The sequence below is a fragment of the Meleagris gallopavo genome, chromosome 3 (assembly GCF_905368555.1).
Source record: "Meleagris gallopavo chromosome 3, MGAL_WU_HG_1.1, whole genome shotgun sequence".
NCBI lineage: Eukaryota > Metazoa > Chordata > Aves > Galliformes > Phasianidae > Meleagris > Meleagris gallopavo.
The window spans coordinates 13,545,054-13,565,638 of record NC_139406.1 but is presented as its reverse complement, the minus strand read 5'-3'; the positions used below and the strand labels follow the sequence as shown (position 1 = coordinate 13,565,638).

Below are 20,585 nucleotides of genomic sequence, written 5' to 3'. Positions count from 1 at the left end.
TGTGATGGAAAGGATGAGGGTGTAAAACCTATATGCTGCTTTGAAGTGTCATTTTCCAAACGTCGTTGGCAGTTGTACCATTTGTACTTTAGAACAACTTCTTTGCATTGCTTTACATGAAATCAGTAAAAGCTAAGCTGTCAGTCACATTCATAACAGATCTTACTTTGCTTACTTTGCTCAGGAGTCATTTACTAATCTCAGCGGGGTAATAGTGATGGGAGGTGAATGGACACAATAGTTGATTCAGGCCTGAGGTGTCCAGAGCACAGATTTAGTGACAAAGAATGTCATTTCAGTTTCAGAAATGATCCTCTCCCCATCTCATTACTGCTGCACTGATGATCTCTTTGTGAAGAATCTTTAGGTTTGAAGGCCATTACATACCCCACTGCATATGATGCAGTTACACCAGAGAGAGACTTGGGACATTCTTACTGTACTCAGTCACATGGGTCCTGTAACGAAAGCCTTCCCACGCAAACTATTTGCACAACGCTTTCCTGGAATTTGAGGGTGAAACACATTTGCCTGTTGTGCTTCAGGCATTTCACTCGATGAGACAGAGCTGTGCTTGCTCGGTCACATTACCTGGATTAGAGCAGCAATGAAAGACCTCCAACTGTATCACTATGCATTTGCCTTCACCATCTACTGTTGAACATCATCCAAGAGAAGATACTGGTCTAGATGCACCTTTTCTTGACAGGTGAACTATTCTTATGTCATTTAAGGTCCCATTCTCTTTGTAAACAGAGCATTTGCAGATGTACAAGGAAAATTGGTTTGGAGCTGTCTGAAAGGATTGTGAAGAAAATTCCTGAAGTTCTGCTTTTTCCAGTATCTTGTGATGACAATTAGCATTCTTTGAGAGTTATCGCAGTGATTGGCATTTGCTTCACCCACAGGTTAAATGGATGTAAGCAGTTTCCACTCAATCTATGTCACCGAGAATCCCTTTACTGTCTGTTATTAGTCCTGGGCTGGACTGAGTTTCTGAAGCAGTGCTGTGTCTCCTGTATTTATTCTTACTGTGTGGGATGCTAGAGCTGTTTCTGCAGAAGTGGAGGGACTCAACCCTTTCACTTCTTGGGGTATATTCAAAGAAAGTCAGCTTGGAAGCTCCCCAGAGGTTTTAACTGTTTATAGTAGAGGTCACATGGGAGCAAACCAATTGATGATTATCAGTTGCTGAAATCAGGGCTGATCCCCAACATAAACAAGGATGTAGGTTTTTCAGCCTCCCAAGATGTGGAGAACAGCTATTTTTTAACAGACTATTCATCCATAGTTAGAAAGCTGTCACTGATTTATAGCAGTTTTTTTCACTGCACCCAGTCCATGCCCTGGGCAATCATCCCCAGGGGAATTTCTTTTCCATTCTTTTCACTCCCTGAGTATTTTAAATGCATGTCTACAAACTAAATAATTTTGTAAAGGGAATTTTTATCTTCCTTGTTCCTTCTCAAGGTGAATCCTGCTTTTGTCCTTTTGGAATTAGATTCCTGAACAAAACCTATACAGAGGTTGCTGGGGAGGAGTTTGGAGTGACAAACAGTAAGAGGTGCTTTGTGCCCCAGGAAAGAAATGTTTTCTGAATGAGCGTAGAAAAATACAACCTTCTTAATATGCTACAGTCCTTTGAGTGAGAGAAATGCCACACAAATGGTTGACAAGTAGACTCTCAGTTTACTTGCTCAATCCCTATAGAAGATATAATTTGATGGTAAATTCAATCAAAGCTTCTACAGCTGTCTTCCTTAGTCAGCATCCATAGGATTTGTGATTGAAATCAAGATTTCCTCTCAGTGTTGGCTAAAGCCAGTTGAATGTCACAGTCTAAATGTTGGTCCTGTATGTCTGAATTACCCACTTGCTAAAGCGTATGGTTGGTTTGTCACTGAGAGTATAATAGAGTATCATTTTTGCTTATATAATGCACTGTCACAAAACTGCTAGTAGACTTCATGCTTTGCTTCCTAGCATTCTTATGTCTTTTCTTCTCAGTGAAGCTTGTTTGCATTTGGGTTAGGTAGACTTATAACAGTAAAACTCTGTTACTCAGTAAGAGTAAGATTCTCTGCTTATCCCTGCCTGTATTTCATTCAGGAAAAAATACAGCTGTGTAAGTACTCATCACAAACTGCAAAAAGCACAATAATTGCCTTGCTATCCTGAGATGAGCACCTGCTCTTTTTCCTTGCACATCTTTGAAGTGCTCCAAGATCTCTGCTTGAGTCCTTAAATGTATCATTCGATAAGACAAGGTTAAATTAGATTTGCTTCTTGCGATGTATGGCCAGTCTTTAAGCAGGATAGGATTGCATTAAAAGAATGTTGGGTAAATTTTACGTAGCAGATGTACACATCAGTCTGAGCCTAGAGCCTAGAGCTCTGGTACTGACACTGGTACTGAATATTAAGAACTTCATTTGAATAAATACATTTAATTGCACTCATAATCAGTGGGGGAAGAAACAACTCTACCTAATATTTATGAATTAAAGACACGTGCTGGGAAGACTTATACTGCAGCCATGGAAAAGAAAAGGCATGTGTGCACACAAGTAGCCAAAAAAGAGAAGCCTGTAGCCACATCTAAATACAGACTGTATCAGGATGCTCTTTAATATTGTGTTGATATTTTTTAAAATCATAATCTTCGACTTTGCGAAGTTATGGCAAAAAAATTCGCTTGTATCTTGAAGTAAAAGCAAGAATCAGAAATGCTACGTGACATTAGAATGATACTCCCAGGAGACTAAGCCTAAGCAATTCCATATCCCAGTCTTCATCCCTGGAACCCACCTTAATTCTTCTCTCCCTTTGTTTGGACTGGTATCCCGGATCTCCTCCCTTTCTCCTCCACTGCCTGATTTCTCATTCTGGCCTCTAACCAGCTGGCTGTGAATTCTCCACTTCCCTTGTCTTTGGCCAGAGCTTATTCTCTGTATCAGCTGCCTTGATTGCAATCAGCCCATTTTCTTTCCTGGTTTCCAACTTATTTTTTTTTCTCCCCAAACAGTACTAGTTTCCTTTTGTTTCACCCATTTGCTATTTCTCCCTCTCCTATCTACTCTGACCTTTCCAATCCTTTCTCTTTACATGGTTAGGCTTTTAATTTTTCTGTGTTCTTGTCCAAAACCTGCTTCCTCCATACATACCCAGAGTGGAAAAGCAGTCAACTGCTAATGTAAGAGATAGAGGCTGCTGAGTCTGTTGCAATGCCTAATGCTGGTCCAGAATGACCAGAGCCTTAGCTGTGAAGAGAATCTGTATTTTCCCTCTGTGCTTAGACTAAAGCACATTTAATTGTTTTTTTGGAAAAGGAGCACGAACATTCTGAACACACTAGGGCTCTTGAGTTGGAAGAAGCTTGATGAAATTGCACTGGACATGTAATTACCCAGCTTGCTCAGCTTGCAGCTTCATTAAAAACACTAGAAAGATAGAAAGTAAATTTAATTATGTAGGGCACAGTATAACTTCTTTTGCTCCACACCTCCATAGCCTATATATGGCTCCCTTTTCAGTATACAGCGTGGGCTTAGTGTAGAGCTAATGGCTGAGTTACCCAATCATAATGAGTTACTGTATACATCAGCTGAGCATGATAAAGCACTCCTAATGTGTCTGCAATGCAAGGTATTTAATTCTGACGTGAATGTTGCAGGGAGACATGGCACTCTTTCACACCAACACATGGACAGACTTAGGTGGGTGGTAGTGCTATTGATGAAATAGAAATCTTCTCAAGTGGTGACAAATTTCTCATTGGATTCTAAATATAAATCCTGAAGAAAATACATATTTATCTGGTTTTATAAATGTGACAGTTCTTGTTTTTATTAGAAAATGTTAAATGTTAAATGCATTTTTGTACTTTCATTACAATATGTAGCTCTTCACTTCTTTTGGGGGTCTCTCAGTGAAGAAAGGGATTCTATTTCACTTATTAGCTAATAACTGCAGAGTGTAAGAGGAAATGTTCAAGCACCTGCTTGTTTTTTGCCATGTAGAGCAACTCCTCGTATTTCAGTAGTGTGAGACAGGCTTATTGACTCCATAATTACTCAGCTATCTTACCTCATTTTGGTCCCTTTATGTTTATGAGGGTCATACTTTTACAAGGTGCCTTCTAATCCCATGCTCTCAGAGCACAAATACGTAGCACAGACAACTATGCTCTTTCAGTATCTTTGGGACAGATCTCTGCTGGCACTCCTTTTTTTTTTTTTTTTTCTCTTCCTACTCTATTGTTTTCCTTCTCGGTCTCAGGCATTGGAGACAGCCAGAGTAATAGTGGGAAATTTATTATGGAAGGGTAGACTACCTGAGATCAGTACCTTGTTGTCTCAGCAATACAACACTAGCACAAAACCCACTGCTGTTGAGTGAAGATGGTCTTGCTTATGAAAGCAAACTTTTTTTTCTGTTCCCATCACTGCAATATCCGTGTTGGCAGTCTGAAGAAACAGGGACAAGATACAGGAAGTTCATAGGCAATGAACTGATGTGGCTGTGACAAATCAGTTGGGTTTTTGAGCATGCTTCAGGAAGTGAGAACAGAGAGAACAATGGGATGAGGAATAACCACATAACATTGTCTCTCTGGGTGCGGTTGTTGGTACCATTCTTGCTTCTGGAAATGGCATTTCCAGTTCTTCTCTATGCCTCTATTTGCCTTCATTCACAGCCTATTCCTGCCCAGCTACTGATGTTCCGGAAAAGAAGTTTGGACACACACACAGACACACACACACAGATATATCTATATGTGCACAGATATATCTATGTATATATATACACATATACATATTATATTTGTGGCTTCTGAGCTCCTTAGGTTATCTCAGTCTTCTGTCCATTGCTTCTGTTCTCTCGCCCTGTGGTAGCTCTTCTTGTGGACTGTCTAATAATTATGTATTTTTAATTGTTCTGGTTTTGTTTCACAGTTTGTAGCATAGTCTTTGCTAGATGCAAAAGAGAAGGTGGTTGTCGTCCATTATGTTGTGGACTGGTAGAAGTGGGGATTGTTCCCCTAGACACATGGAATAGGGCATCAGCTGCTTTGTACAAGAGAACACTCCTGGGCAGTGCAAAGTTGAGATTACCACAGGTATATCTATCCCTCAGTAAATTTAATCCTTCATTCTTGAGTTCAGTGATACTTACATGAAAGCATATTCTTTCAGGAGATAGGGAGAAATTCCATACTTAAAGAAGTACAAAACAGTGTTGGCACAAGGATTTCTGGATCTACTGGGAGTCCTGTTGTTTCCTGTTATAATGGCTGGAAGATAGTAACTTTGCATTTGATGGAAAACATATTGTAGAGCTTAATGAAACTTCATCGTACACTTTTAATTATCAATTATCACTTCAGCAAGGGAGACCTTTTCAAAGCAAATATTGCTATGAGTCTAATTAGTGCTTTAGCTGAAATTATATTTGTATATCAATATGTCAGGCAAATATTTGTATGAGATATGCATTTCAATAACTACTGAGCTGAAATGAACAAATGAACTTATTCAATTGCAAGGGCCTAGTCTCCTACAGTTCTACTTTGCAGTTGATTTTTTTGCACGATTGATTAAATTAGTTTGTTAAGTCCACAGTTGATCCAAAATAATTGCATTTTTTCCCCCTTCCCCAAGTGATCAGAGTACTTATACAACTGAGCAGTATTACTTGTTTACTATAGGCTGTTTGGTACAAGTGCCTTGCTTGTGAATCACAGTCTCTGGGTGAGCATGTCGAGATCCTTCTCAAATAAGCATTGGTTGGCTCTGTGACTATTACGTTTTCAGGACAAGAGAAAGCTGAGTGATAATTGCACTTGAACAAGGTATCAGGACCCATCTTCTGACTATCCAGCATAGGAACCAACCTTCTTTTTCTTTGAAGCAACCAAGTTGATGTTGGGTGATGGATATCACTCCTGGATGGGACCATGACAAGGCTGAGCTGCTCAGATGCATTCCACGGTTTGCTGCTTTAGGTATAGTATCTGTTTTCATTGGATAGTTTTCAATGGACAAGAGTGCAAAGAAAATTAGTAATACATACTCAATCGTAAGTCCTCACTTAGCTCTTTATCAATTTGTGTGCAAATTCAGAGTTCCATGGAGACTGGAGTGAGTTTGATCCCACAGCCATTCAGATCTCTGACAAAGATCTCAGCAGAGTGCAGGATCAGATGCAAAGGTTGGGATTCCAAGGAAGATCTGAGTTCTGCCACTCTCTGCCTTTAACCACCTTGACTGTAATCCAGACCATTCATGCCTGGTGCTTTAGAGCCCATGTATAAAAGTTAAGGATAGTTAGAAAGTTCAAAATGGGATCTAAAACAGCCAGCAGATTCAACTGCCAAACCGAAACAAAATACTGGCCACAGAAATATATCTTGCCTCTTGGGCTAGGGCATCACACTCAGTACTCTTACAATCAGACATGACACTCTGCACTCAACTGATATTGTGAAGAGCTAGGTATGTCCAGAGACCTGAAGTCTCTCCTGCTGATGGATATCCACAGCTTTGGTCCTAAGGTGCTGAACAGGATTTGTTTCTCTCTTTGAATATTTGATCAAAGGAGCTATATCCTCACATGTTATATAACACCTTGGTGGCTGTATCTCATCCAAAATCTGACAGGTCCAAATCCAGTGTCCAATCTTATTTGACATGTTCTTACCTCTGTTTCCATCAAAAAAGGAAGTGTGGGAACATCCTCCACTGCTCCTGCAAAAACTATTTCACTAGTCAGGCAACAATTCAGAAGAGCCATAGAGGGCATGTAATGAAGTTTATTCATACCTTGTGGTAAGAAACTCAGCCAAGGAGGAGGAATGCTGGATTTCAGTCCCCATTTCATGGACTGTTCACATAAATTACTGCTTGATGTAAAGCTCAGGAAGAAAGGGGCAGATTCTGGGTTCCTGCATTTCAAGCAAATGCATTCTTTCCAGGTTCCAATTTGGTACACAATTCCTTCATCATATCTCTAACATTGGAACTCAAAGTTAATCACAAGACTGGATCTTCTCTGCAGCTATGCCAGGTGTGCTACATTGAAATTAAGGGCTCCATCTTTGGACAGAAAAGTTGGAACTTATATTTTTTCTGTCCAAATTCAGCTTTCATTCTGAATCTTTCTTCAAGTTCTGTGTATGGTCATTCTACCTCAGAGGGAATTAACTATTATGTTGAACTTCAGTGTAGTCATGATAATTTTCTTGGGTTCTCTTGCTATGACTCATGGTATCTCGTTCTTTCTTTCGTGTCTAGTAAGTAGCTGGCAAATTCTCCCCAGTTATGGCATAAAATAAAATAAAATCTGTACTTAAAGTGGGCAGAATTTAAGAATCACAGAAGCCAGTGACAGGTAGCTGCCATCATGGTATACATTGGATGGGAATACCTGATGGAAATGTCAGATAGAAATTGAGATGAAAGTAGAAATGGAAGAGATGAAAAGGAATATGTAAAGTGAATGCATCTGTATAGGATCCTAAAAGAAACAATCCATACTAGGAGTTTTAGTCCTTTTGAATTGTGCTGGATGATTTGTCATTTCTGCTAGAAAAAGAAAAAAAAAACACAACCCAACAACTTGGAGTCAGTTTTTAGGAGTGACTAATATACAGGAACTTCTCTTTGTAGTTGGTGTCTTACAGTGGTATTTCAGATACAGTTGCTTGAACCACTTGTGTGAAAAACCTTTGCTCTGATATATGTTATAGAGAAGATGTTGTAATTAAGAAAATGCACTTTAACTGTTTTTTTTTTTTTTTGCAACGAGTTTCAGTACCATTGAATACTAAAAATGAAAACCAAGAAATGTCAAATCACATTTTTCTGTAGCTTTTTTCTTAAATTTTCTCCTCATTTCAGTTTACATGGCAAAAATAAATGTCACTATAAGCTTCTCTGGGGAGAGTTTCTAGCCAATGTCCTGTAGTAGAGGTAGAGTTGTGAAGCTGTAGATGCTTTGGAGGGTCATCATTTTCTTAAGAAAATATATCACTGCAGTTGGAGAAAAAAAGATGGACATATTTCTCCACTCTTATATTTTGTTGGTTTCATAAATGCCTACGTTTTGACTTGAGGATATAGACCTTTAAAAGGAGTAAACTACTGTCATTATTAAAAACACCTTCCTGGAAAGAATTCAGAGATGTTCAACACTATTCTTTGTTTTCCCTATGCACAGTATTCTAATTAAATCTGAACCATTTATTGAGTAATGTTTTTAAGGTCACTGGCTTGGTTGGGTATTTGGTAATAAAAATTACACCCCATGTCTGCAATAGGACCACTAATTTAAAGTAGCCATTTGATTCAAACTGGCCTCCTTGCCAGAATAACTAATGAAGTGCCACTTTAATATTTAATGCACTGTTCTTTCAAGGTAATTGCTATTTACTGGTAATTCTTCTTCATTTGATGGTTTATTAGGTACCTATAGGAATTCAAATTGGGCAACTGAAAAACTGTAATTGTCTAACTAGCATAATACTTTGTTATAAATATGCCTGAGCACCTGTTTAAGGAAGTTTTTTGTTTCATGATTTTTTTCTTTTCTTTTCTTTTTTTTTCTTCCCTGCTATGAAAGAATGGGAAAGGCTGATTTGGTAAAGAGATTTTACTCATTACCAAGATATTAGGAAAGAGACAGCAGAAAGGGGCTGACATCCAAAGGAATGCAGGGACTTGTTTTGGCTAATTCTGCACCCACCCATGTGGGCGTCAACATTCCACTCCAAAACTGCAGGGCTCAGCATCTACTTGTGAAAAGACTGGCAAAATAGATGCATATGTAATGTGTATGATGGGGAGGGGATCATTTAGGAAAGAATTAGTTTGAAAAGTAATTGCAGAAAAGGTGCAAAATGCTTCCCCCTAGAAACTGGGGAAGCAGAAAAGAAAATTGTACTGGGAGAGGAAAAATGTAGCTTCTAAAATAAGTATAACTTGTTCCCAAACTACAAATATCTAAATTAATCTTTTTGCTTAAGTGATATTTAGTTTTGAGATGTCCTCCTCAAACTGATAAAGGCATTTAAAAAGATTAGCTACAACGGAAACCCCTAGCTGAGAAATTCCTGCTCACTTTAATTTATATGCCTCTTAGTAAAAAGGCTTCGTGACTGGACATGGCAAGTTTGTCCCATTAACCTTTTCTTTCTCCACAAATGCAACTGGTTGTGTTTGAGTTTTTTTGGTTTGTTTTCACATTCTGTTGTTGCTGCTGAAGGTTGACTCCCCACCTCAGCATCCGTAAATGATTTTTAGGATTGTTTCTGTATTCTTTGTGTTTTGTTGTTTGCCTTGAGCAGTAATAGCTGTTAATCAGTGTTTAGATTACCTAACTCTAAAAGTGAGAGCTCTTGCATCCGTCTGCTTAGTTCCTTGGTAATATGCGAATGCTGCAATTATTAGTGAATTTATCATTTCCATATCTGTAGATAGGGACCTAAGAAGCAAAACAAAGCGCTTGTTTCAGTAGAGTATAGAGAGCTTTTTAATGAAGTGGGAGTCACTGTTTCCCAAGACTGGGAGCTGATTTATTGATATCTTCATTTCCAAAGGAAAGGAAAAGAAGATAGTGGGAAGCAGATCATGCCATGGAAATTTCAGTTTTGTTAGCTGAAGTTTAGACAATTTATTGTTGAACAGAAATGAAGTACTTACAGTGGGAAATGTTGGGCAATACCAAAGTTTGGTAACTCTACCAGTACTTTTCTTCTCTGAGAATTCAAGTTAAGACAGCAATAGCATTCCCTCCTCTAAAGATACAGCGGCTTAGTTTTGGCTTCTGACTTGTCCACACTTGGGCAATGGGGATCACTGGAATATCTGAGCGTTACAGCTGTCTGCACCTGAATTCCAGTCCAGTGGTGCATCCAGTGGGTGGTGTGAATATGCTATGTCATTTGCTCCTCAGTGTATCATCCAGTGGAGAGTTGCCAGATGACTTCATCATCCCACTCAATCTTGCTACTGTATTTTATATTTTTGCAGCAGGGAGACAACATAATATCCTGGCAATCTGTGTATGCATTAATGAGGTGTCTGCCCACACTTCTTAACATAGGGTTACTAACAATGATTGCAACCAAATGCACTGTTTAAGTGGGTTGTACTGTCTAATGCAGCTATATACATGCATAAACCACAAATTATTTTGTCATGGTTGCTATACTTTGTGCAAACATTTAATGAAAAGCACTGTTGCAATACTGAGAATACTAACTTTTTTTTTTTTTTTTTTTTGGTAACTGAAGAACTTCATTTATCATAGCTGTTAATATTGTTTTGGTCCACCTGCAGTTTGGAAGAGTTAATATGGACATGTTTTTGTCTACAACACATCCAGCGGAAAGCCCAAAGTCAGTCAGTTTTTTATTCAGGTTCTAAAGGGAATTGAACCTAGATTCTGGTTGTCCACTTTTTTTTTTTTTTTTCAGTTTAGATACAGCGCTGGGAAAGCAATTCTGATGTGAATACTCTTACTGAGAAGTGCTGTTCTCAGAGAAGACAGAAAAAACTCCTGCTCATGTGTGACACGAGTGTGTTTGTCTATGTGTTCATCCATGCATGTGAACACATGCCACTTGCACGAGATGTTTTAGATTCACAGAAACATCTGTATACTTTTCTAATTACGTTGATATAGAAACTTTTCAATATGCCAATAGGAAACTCAGAGTGAGCAAGAAAGATTTACTTTGTTTTCTTTGTTTTCTTTCTCTTCCCTATTTTTCTGCATCACAAAAACCTCCTTTCAGAATATGATGGAAACACTAATGTAAAACTAACTGCTATGAAAGAAGCTCATGACATCCAAACCTGTTGTTGGCTTCTTTTCCTTCTCTGTGCAAGCTCACAAATACCCCTCTGAGCACTAGAGGATTCTTTCTTCATTGACTTAGCTCCTTTCTTGTTCAGAGCCAATAGGAAACCTTGTGAAAGCTTAAATAAATACATGCATTCAAATTAAAACAGAGCTGGCTTCCAGCAGCCAGATTTCCCATTATCTCATCTTGTTTCAGTCAAAAAACTTATGTGAAGCAATCCAATTCTATCAGAGTAAACAACATTGCATGCAGATATACACTCTGCCCTGCCCACAACAGTTCAGTGCTTGAATAAGGAGCTTCCCTGTCTTCCATAGGTGCTTGCAGCAATGCCTTGGAGTAATGAGTACGCGCTGTTGGTCTCATGTAATCTTACCAGCTGTGACATAGAGAGGAGAAGTTGTTGATAGATCCTCCTGTGAACATCCTTTGTTCATGTAATGTTTATGTTCAGAGAAAGAAAAGTGGAGGGATATTCATCAGTGTGACAAACCTTTCCATGGTAGGCTACTGGAAGATGGTTCCAGGAATATATTCTCATGTTAAATAGTTCAGGATTTGTGTCTCCACCTCATGTGAGAGAAGGAGTTCAGGAATAATATATTTAACTTTACCTTACTTTTTTTCCTCTTGTAGACACTTCAGGGTTCTTTTTCTGTTGACTTGGTTTTTTTTAGCCTCATTTCCTAATGGCTCCCCTCTGTGTAGTTTCATGTGTAAGAGATCTGTGTAATCTTGTCTCATAATACTAAGAACTGGTACAGCTACATTCCTGCAACATTCAGTTTCTGGTCAGTGAAAAGCTGACTGAGATGTGGAAGGCTTAGTCAATGGGAAGTTGGCATGAGGGGCTTTCAGATCATGAGGGCTAGTGTCAGTAGCTTTTGTGACAGTTGTTCCCAAGGTTTCAGTTCTGGGATTCCTCTGATGTAGTCCCAGATATGCTGAGAGGAGAGAGGAATGACTTATACTTACTCTTTGTTTTTTATTTGACATTCTCCATGAAACACCTGCTCCCTTCTGCTTTTTAACTGCTCCGTGGGCCTGGGTTTCTCCATTCTCTTGCAGAGACCATGGAAGATGCTATATTTTTAAACTACAACTGAATTGTGATTCCCTTCCAACTAAGCAACTGGTCTATTTTTCACAGGGTTTCAATGCTTTTATTTTTCACCATTTCTCACACTTTCAGGAGACAACTGTATGTCTGAGATGCTCATTCTGTCTTCCTCCAGCCATCTCTTTCTGATCTTGCTTGCAAAACGGTGCTTTTAATGCTGGCTCCAGTTCCCATATTCAGTATCAAAATGACACAACTTGAAAGATTTGAGTTTTTTTGTGCTTGTGCACATAGTACAGTCTCTCCAAATGTGTGATATAAGCACATTTTCCATCGCAGTGTTTGCTTACAGCTGGGACACATGAAAAGAGTGCAATCTGAGAATGACTAAGCATCAAGATAGCTGTACATGAAGAGGCATAGTACTTCTGGAAGGTGGCAAAAATGTTTGGGTTATGTTAACGACAAGCAGTCTCAGTTCAAATTTAGGTTCCCCTCTATCACAGCTAATCAAAATACAGATGAGAAACCTTTCTTATGCAGACTGAGATTTGCTGATCTCTCTCTAATTACAGTAAAGAGAAGTCAAGAGTATCTGTGATCATCACTCCTGTATGGTTACACTCTATCATCTTAGGGAAGTTCATTTTTGCATCTCTAGAGCAAAAGGGTGCTTCCCACTCCCCCCTTTACTCCCCCCCATGGGCTTGCTTAGAAAGATATTCATATTTAATATGAAGCTTTGAAGCATTATTATGGTAATTTCAGGTAACTGCTCTTCAACATAGATTGACAGCTAGCTATTAAATACAGTAGAAAAGTATGTGGCAACTGTGCACTGAATGATGCATGTGGGTTTTAAAAATTTTTTTTTTTAATAAGTAGAGACATGGCAGCTGCAGGTTTTCTATGCCTTTTTGATTTAACTGCACTTCAGAGCCTTTTGCCAAACCACAAGTTAGAGCAATGTTTAGATCAAACTGCACTCTCACAATGTTTTCCCCCACCCTGATTTAAGTGCATAGGCTTTAATTTCTAATCAATTTCAAAATGGGCCATAGGGAGATGTTTTCTGCATATATCCATTTGAGCCTTGGTTTCTGAGTATTTTCTTGAATGTTGGTTTCTATAGTCACTCAATTTCTGCCAGTTTTTTCTAAGGTTTAGATTGGCAGGTAACTTCTAGCTGTAATGGATTCATCTTCAATAACAAGTTGAGCTCTGAACTGCTGCTGTTTGGCACTGGCAGGGATACCAAGATGATCTCAGAGGGCTCGGTAGACGTGCACCTTTTCACAGTAGAAATGGCACGCTCTGCCAACTCCCAGAAAAGTTGCCAGCAAGAAAAATAACATTTTCTTCCATGCCACAGGTTTTCTAACCAGCATCCTTTTCCATGCCTGGTTAGTACAGTACACATATATATCTCATGTAGCAAAGGGTATGCTGAGGAGAAGGATGGGCATCTCATAGAAATAGCATCGACCTTGGAAGAGAACAAGATATAGTGGGAGCTCTGTGATATCTGGTGTTGTAGTGTGATGGGTTATTTCTCTCCTTCGGTTCCAGCAGACTTGCAAAGAGCCAGCTGCTGCTTATGTACCTCTTGCATAGACTGGCTTTTCACTCTGTCCAAGTCTTTAAGCAGAGGAATGCAAATTCCATTTTCATTATTTGGCTAAGAAAATGGTGAACTTTTGAACCTTTTTCACTTACAGCTTTAACTGAACTTGACCTAAGTATAAAGGTTGAAACCTGAATCAACTTATTCCTCCTTGTTGCGGTTGAGAAAGGGAAGACAAAATTATCAGACTGACTGTTTGTTCTTGCAGCTTGTCCAGCCAGATGGGCTGGTGGGAATGCCCATCAGTCTCCCACCCAGCTCGCCGACTCCTTGGGGCAAAAAGTGAAGCGGGTCTAGCATGGTATAACTTGCATTCCAGTCAGCGAACAATTACTTACTAAAGTACTCCTGAAAGTTGTTTGTTGAGTTTTCCTTGTTTGTAGCAACTTCAACATAGCTTATAATATCTCCTTTCAACTCTATGAGCAAGCCATGCCGTTTCAGGTTCTAAAACACAGAGCGAAGTAGATATGAAAGCAATTTTAAGGAAGTCTCTTGATTTTCTTTTTTTTTTCTCTTTTTCTTTTCTTCTTTTCTTCTTTCTTTCTTTCTTCCTTTCTTCCTTCCTTTCTTTCTTTCTTTAATGAAACGAAGTTATAATATGGGAGTCTACATATGTCCACTAAATGAGTGATTGCCTCAGAAGAATGTCTGCTGAGAAATCTCAGGCCCATTGCAGTCAAGATTTCTTTCCATATTTCTTTGATTTTGGCATTGCCTGTTGAGGCTGTACGTGAAAACAATTACAGATCCAGAGGAGAAAAACAAGAACATTGAGAGGTTTTTAAAATGCAGAGGGTCTGGGGACTGACTTTACATTTTTCACAGAAAAAGATTAAAAATATGACTGTATTTAAAGAGTCACTTATGGAGAGGATGATGATCAACCCTTAACTGTATTAATTGTGGAAAGGTAAGGAGAAATTTACTCTTAGCAACAAAGCAAATTGATGTTAGCTGTTAGGAGAAATAGTCTTCTGAGAGATGCTTGAGCATTGCAACAGGCTTCTTGCACAAATTCTCTCCTTCACGGGAAAATTTAAACAGTAAGATAGATAAACCTTTGCTTGGAGTGGTCGAGGGATGCTTGTTTCCTGAATCTTTTTCATTTTTCTTTTGGTCTGGCATTCCTGTTGGCTTCAGATTTAACCCTGTAACTTCTGAAGAGGAATCCCCAACATACGCTGATAAAAAAAATTGTAGAAATAAAGTCCATTAACATAAGAGAGCATTTAAAAGACCTCCCAAGAGTCTTCAGCCTCCTATGAGGAAAGGGGTATCGGTGTGTACCAACAATGCTTAGAAAGCCTGTAAACTTTATTGGAAAATAAAGCAGCGATAGTATCTGATCTGTTAACCCTAACAGAGGATCTGCTCCTCAGCTTCAGATTGCAGGCATACCATGAAGTGCTGAGATTGGCATGAGTAGTGCACATTTTTATTTGAGGGGAACATAAATCCCAAGTATCTTGTTTGTGTATAATTATTCTTGCCCTGCGGTTGCAGCATCTTGTGCACACAGCTGCATTGTGAACATTTTTCCAAGTTTATTTAGCACTGAGTGCAAGGACTTTACATGTCAGAGCTGGGAACACTCCTGTTTCAGCTGACTCCACTCCTCTGGGGTGTTGTACAGCACTTAGGTGACTAAGCGAGAGGTTGGTTGCACAAGCCTGGAGAGACGGGGAGCTTATTTAATCACATTAGAGAGAGAGAGAGAGAGAGAGCAGACGCCCAGGAGCAGATTGCACTGATTTGTGAAGAGAGAGAAAATGTCTTACAGAAGGGGTTTGGAGGTCACTGGATTGGCAAAGTCAGTGCACCTTTTACAGAGGATTTCTACATTATTAATCCACGTAGATCCATATTTAAGAGCCTAACTAAGGGCTGCAACTCTTGTAAACAAAAGAGGCTTAAGATCTGAAAATATCTTGCAAGGGGAGAGTCCATTCCTTCTCTGTTTTTGTTATCCCACCTCAACGTGTAGAATATTAATGAATATGTCAGAAGCAGTGGTCTGAGATTTCATTCGCCACTACCTTGATAGTTTCTTGTCCTCCTTTATAGTGTTTGTCTGCTCTTTTTATACGTTATTTTATATGTTTTTATACGTAAAGTGAACCTGCGGTGCGTCAGAAATGCCACCTGGAAATTGGGACGCCAGCAGCAGCATGCTGATTCTCTAGGCTTTCTAGCTTCAGTTTTACTGAGACTACAGTGCACAGGTTGAAGAGACGAAGTTTGTTCCTTTGTTCTCTCATAGAATTAAGCTGTAGTGTCTGTCCTTGGTGGAAACAGACATAAGGCAAACGTAGTCCTTGTGACTACCTAACTGCCAGTAACAGTATGTCTGAAATACTTATGTGTATATCAAAAAAAGCACATAGGAACTCATATATTACAGCTTTTGCATCTTTCTTTTTTTTTTTTTAATAAATATATTTAGTGGAGTAGTATTTAACTACCACTACTACTACTAGTGTAGTAACTAATAAAAGGGCAGACTGAAGAATAAAATTAACTTATGACAGCTTATTAACGACAACACATCACATGCCAAGTCCAGATGTTCCCATACTTCCATTCACTATGTAGTTGTGTGTATGTACTGTGGGTAAAGATGACCAGTATAGGCTGCAGGAAGGAGAAAACATGGAAAAAATGCCTATATTGTTTATGCATCCTTAGCAAGGCTTACGGTTATGAACGTTGTATTGAGAGTCAGAGATTGAACATGATCTACAAATGAAACTAGCTTTCTGTTTCTTTTTTAAAATTATTTTTATTGTCTATATAGATATACATACGCACCCCATCATCATTGACTTCCCGTCTACAGGTGGTCCAGGAACAATGTAATCAATTGACTTCGTATGGGAAAAGAATTTGATCATGATGTATTTTTATGAGGTGACTGATCTCTTGAATGATGTCAGTAGATGGTGAGGCCAGGCACACGAGCAAGGTATCATGTGTTTAATATGGCTTTGGAAATGGAGAGAGAGGTTGGCCCCATGTTGGAAACAATGTTGTTAGAGCGGGTATGAAACTGAGTCATATGGGGAATTCAAAGAACTGGAATTCAGAGTTTGAGTTCTGGCTCGTTGCAAACCAGCACCAGTTCCTTATAAAACAGGAGCAGTGACAGATAGGACAATAACAGTGGTGTAACATATAATCCTTGACATGTGACAATACAGGAAAATTCACTCCTGTCCCTTTTCTTTGAGGTGTCAGAAGAACAGAGCAGATAGCTGTGTAAAATAATTGTCATAAACTTTCAAACTAAATGAATCTCCATTTCGGGTTTTATTGCAGCCTCGCAATTTGGGCTAGGTTCTCTGAACTTTGCTAACCTTGGCAGATCTACAGGGAAAGCCTGCAAAATCCTTGAGTTCAAAGGAGGCAAAATATATGACACCTTCTGAAAGTTTGGCTTTGAGTGTTGAGTTTATTTGAACTTATGTTAACCAAAGCCAATAAAAAATGGTTTGCATGAGCTCCCGCAAGGTGAAATTCCAGCAAGCAGGAGAGAATGAGAATAGACAACCTGTTTGCCAACCGCAGTTATTTTTATTTGTGTTAAAGGGAGAAAGTTGATAGAGTTTGAGTACTTTCATGTTTGATTTAAAGTAGGAATAAGGAAGATTATAGCTTAAGGGCGTTATGTAAGGAATATCATCCTGCTGTGAAGATTTCCTGAGCAACCTGGACTACATCTGTCAGGTCTCAATGCAAAGGAACTCCTCTTTCTTGAATATTTGTCTTTCATAATGCTAATACCTTGAAATACTAAGGAAGAGGGTAAGGTGGAGAGCAGAGAGTAACAATACTTTTGTAAAGTAAGTGCATGAAACAAATATAATCTGGCCAAATTAAGTTGTTTGCAGTTGGAGAATTAATTCATGGACTCCATATTAAGAGTTGGCTCTGCACCTGGGGTTATGAGGCTGACTTCTTCCCTTGACTATAGCTGAAATCTATGTTAGCTGTATGGAGGAGCTAAGCTTGTTATGAGGCAAGAAGTGAGTTTGAATAGTCAGGATCCAGGGACAGAAAGTGTGCCTACAGATACGGAATTAAACATATGATACCTGGGGGAGGAGGAAGACTGTTTTACTTATTTCTTTATTTTAAACTGGAAACTTTAACAAGGAATGAAGAGGATGACCAGGAACACGGCAGAAACAGCCAGACAGCAGTGGACATAAGAAGGCTGCAGGAAGCACATTATGGCTGAGCAGTACTTCACAGAATCTAGCCAGGTATGGCAAGAAGAGTAAAAAACAGCACTTTATTTTCACCTGGAATTGATGGGGCTACTTTAGAGTGAAAGTCTAAGAATGACAAAGGAGATATGGGGCATGGGGCTCAGTGTGTATCTGTAGATCTGGGAACAGTTACTGAATGGGAGGATGGGAAGGAGAGAAGAAGCGAAAGCAAGGAGCATGGATACTGAAGCAAGCCTCGCATGTGAACGATAAACGGTAAACAGTGTGATGTTACCGTACATAAGCCTTTAATGAGATAAATAAGAAGAGATAATATGAGTTAAATAACCAACCTAATAGAGCCAAACACATGCTGGGGAAGTATGATTGCTGAGGCAGTGCGGTGTTTCTGCCAATGACCTCGAGAATTGGATTTGGTAGATACAGATCACGCTATTGATGTTAGAGGTCTGTCATTATGAGAGGCTTTGACTTCATGGATTATACAGGTGAACGGACAGATAATTTCAGATATTTCTGAATGCAGAAACCACTGGAGTTCCTTTCAGTCACTGAAAAAGAGAAAGGTAATACTGTTTTAGATCTGATGCTGTTAAGTTGTATAATAAAGTAGAAAATAACCTGGATTTGAGGGATTTCAGTTTCAATTAAAATGAACGATAAACAAGTGCAGATTTATAGCCAAGCTTCTCAGTTCCAGATGGATGGCATTTTATATGTTTAGGAAACTAACTAGAGCCTGAAGTGCTTGAGAGAATTGGATTTTAAAGGGAAGCTGTCTCTTCCCTTTAAAAGGTGCAAAAAATGGAGCAGATATATGTTGCAAAGGGAAATACATGGAAGAAAAGTTATCAGACTGAATAAGGGGTAGAAAAAGGTACAGATCATCATAGATAGCCACATGTGAGAGGTCAGGAGATGATGAACAAAGTGAGAATTTGCAGAAGTCGTGAATTTTACTCAGCAAAGGAAATTAAAATAAATAGCAAAAGGTCCTTCAGCCATATAGATAAAAGCAAAAACAAACAAACAAGTGGGAAAAAATGGAAAAAGGGTACATCCAGCATGATCTAAGTAAACCTAATCACTACTTCTGATAAAAGCACAGTATTTCTAGCCGTGAAACTGCAGTCCTTCTCACCTAGCTGCTTGTACGATAGAGCTGTCCAATGCTTCTTAATCCAAAGTCTCATTTCTGCAGTCACTGGCAGGTTGTATTTCTAAGAAGTCTGCTTTGAAATGTCAAATCTCATCCTAATTGAAATACTGTTCTCTGCTGTGGGACTTGCTGAACCAATTCCCTTGGATGATCTTGGCATGAGAAGAATAACTGCTGTTGCCTGTGGAGAAAAGTACCTTGGGCTCCAGCTAGAGGTAGATAAGGATTGAACAGCTTTCAGTTTGGATACTCTGTCCTTCTCTCTGTCTTAGCTGCCATGCTATTACTCTTCTCTGCTGTACTCTCTTCTTTCCAGAAAGCAGATGTTTGGTTTTCCTTTCCAGGAGTAGCTGTCAAGATAATTTGTAAGATTTTTGTATCTAGGTTTTACCTTTTTGGTATTTTATCACGTTTTTAGATACTGAAATAGAAACTATCTGCCTCCATCTTTTTCTCTGGGCAGCATAGTTCCTCCCTCTAGGGATCAGACAATGCTTTATACCTGAGGGTTTCCAGAACTGGTTGGAGAAATGGATTTTGCTATGTGCTGGCAATTAGCATCCGTGTACACCTCTTCCCCCTTGGATGGAGATGATGTGCAGCATGGTTAATCTGTGCAAGGTTCTGCAAAGCTCTACTTCACTGCTGTTTGTGATTTTTCCGTTAGATAAGCAATTGATTCTGTTCACCACAGACACTTTGTGTTTGAGCAAGTGTGGTTTATCAAATAGGAAGATTAAAGTAATCAGGCCTGACTTGTGATGCTGAATACCTCAACGGAATATAGTTTATTAAAATGCCCCATGGGAGGGGAGAACTGCTATTTTCTGATCCTTTTGTGCTTTAAGAGAGAAACAACTTTATCAGCATTGGTTTAGATGGCACCTGGAGAAGTCTTCCATATTATCTGTTTAGCATGTTTGTTCCCATTCTGATCTGCTGCCATTGGATGTAGAGTAGATGTAGTCGAGAGGAATGCAGAGGATTTCAGTTGTTTGAGTTGGGTGGGGGCCTTCAGAGTCCGTGAATTCATTAAAATTCCATGTTGTGTTGCAGGGTAAGTGCGTGGGCCTTAATATGCAGGGCTCCAACAGGCAAATACTCGTATCTTGGATACAAGACAAAGCAAGTTTTTACCTGCCCTTCATCCAAAGTGCTTTGCACCCACCCAAGAGGCAGTGTTCACCACTATCTGAATGTAATGTAAACTGATAGATTCAAGCACAGGTTAGTGGCAGCAATGCACTTTTAGATGGGCATCTGCCACAAGTGTGTGCATGTATTTACACTTGAGAAAGCTCATTCTCAGTTTTGAGGAAAACAGGCTTTATTTATGTCACTGCTCTCTTTGAATACATGTTGCTTTGCTGACAGCATCCATTTGCGCTGTGGATTATATAAACAACTCTCAGCACCTGGAGCTGCCTTCTCAAACTCCAGTAGTCACAAAACATCCACCAAGCAATTACTTCCATGGATCGGGAGTGCAGAGATTAGGGGACAAATACTGCCTGTGGGCACCTTGCCTTTGTGCACTCTCCTTGAACTCTGTGAAGCAATGTGGCCCTTTTCAGGCACAGTCTGAACCAGACGCTGCAATCTTCTTATAGCAACGCTGGTAATTCTGGTTGGAGCGATTTCACCAT

General features: G+C 39.3%; 1 long non-coding RNA gene across 3 annotated transcripts in view; it reads left to right on the top strand.

Annotated features, from left to right (window-relative positions):
* Positions 1-20,585, top strand: part of LOC104910124 (uncharacterized) — a 220,871-nt gene that overhangs the window by 38,053 nt on the left and 162,233 nt on the right. For 2 of the 3 annotated variants that reach the window (XR_014882314.1, XR_014882312.1), the window contains exon 1: positions 546-709. The exons of the other annotated variant lie outside the window; for it this stretch is intronic. This is a non-coding gene — a long non-coding RNA (uncharacterized LOC104910124). Of the gene's footprint in view, positions 1-545; positions 710-20,585 lie in introns of those variants that run through there. 3 annotated transcript variants of the gene reach the window in all.